Source organism: Acyrthosiphon pisum, chromosome X (assembly GCF_005508785.2).
Source record: "Acyrthosiphon pisum isolate AL4f chromosome X, pea_aphid_22Mar2018_4r6ur, whole genome shotgun sequence".
NCBI classification, from domain to species: Eukaryota; Metazoa; Arthropoda; class Insecta; order Hemiptera; family Aphididae; genus Acyrthosiphon; species Acyrthosiphon pisum.
Genome location: NC_042493.1, coordinates 56,174,423 through 56,176,021, shown reverse-complemented (window position 1 = coordinate 56,176,021; position 1,599 = coordinate 56,174,423).

The window sequence follows — 1,599 nt, the reverse complement described above, 5'->3', positions numbered from 1 at the left end:
TTTGTGTTCCTACTTCCTTTTTCATAACAAAACACACACAAAACATACACGCACGTCCCGCATGCGTCTAAATATAAATTTATTCCAACTATCAATTATTAATTAAAAATGTATCATATTGTGACTATAATTTCTTAGTAGGTAGACTGTAAAATATTTTCTGAAAATATTATAAAAATAATTATGTTTTTACACTAATAAAATATAATAATGGTTAAATGGCAAAAACCGGACACCGGCCCATTGGGCTGCTTTTAAAATCAGACAGGGGCAAATGCCCGCCTTGCCCCCCCCCCCCCCCAAATGACGCCACTGAGTTAAGATGAACTTAACAGAACTCAGAAATGATAAATTGGTAATACATTAATAGTTAGTATGTAGTATTTAAAGAATATTCATTTATTATTATCATTATACAATTTTAACTTCAATGGAATTATATGGTTTAACTGTAAAAAATCGGTACACCAATATAATTAAATGTCCTCAAAATGTGCGCCCCCCCCCCCTCAGAAAATTTCTGGATCCGCCCCTGTCGCAATCACGTAAATATTGAGCGTATTATACTCACGAATAATTTACGTACATAAAACAATGCCACATGTTCGTGGATGACAGACTAGGAATTCACAATATTTAGTCCAGCCGTTTAGGAGGAGTTCAATGACATACTTCAATACTTGGTATAATTTTGATAGGTACTTTAGAGTTAAATTATAAAGTTACGTATATAAACAGTACGGGGTCAGCGATCTACTGCAGGTAGATTGCCTACCTGATAATATACTGCTGCGAATCAGAATTTTTATTCCAGGCAACAGAAAAGTTAAGATAAATTTTGAACACCATACACCGAATATTAAATAACGAATTGAACAAAGTTTGAGTCATGTGGAGTTGGTACATTTAACGGGAAACGAAATGCACGGGATCAGGTAGTATATATATACAAGGGCGCCCATATGGGGGGCAAGGGAGGGACATTTCCCCCCCCCCTGGAAAATGCCAAAAATCTTGGAAAGTTGTTCATTGTGATTAGAATCTATTTTTTTAGATAGAATTTAAAAATTTAATTTAATATATGAAAATCTATATTTTGTTTATGGCAATATGGCATTTTGGTTTATTTACCTACTTTGGCAAATCAGGTTATCACCTATAAATAACCACACGTTTTTTCCACCATAATATTTTATTTATGATAACAGATTTGTGTATTGTTATATCAAATATACATATTTTAAATGCAGAAGGTATATCAAAAAGCAGGGGCGGACTGGCCCAGGGTGCTATACACCAAGTAGCACCCCGGGCCCCCGTTTGTATTTATGATCCGGGCCCCCGATTACCACAGTCGGTATGCGGTATAAATGGTATAATACTGGTATAATACGGTATTATACAAAATAAAAATAAAATAGCATATTTCAACATCTCTTCAAATAAACAACATGTTATTCTTAATTTTTTTTTTATATTTACTTATAAAACTAAGGGCTCTTTCCTAATTTAGGTAGGTTTGAAAAAAAATTACGGGCCCCTAATTAATTTTGCACCCCGGGCCAAAAATAGCCAGTCCGCCCCTGTCAAAAAGTATAT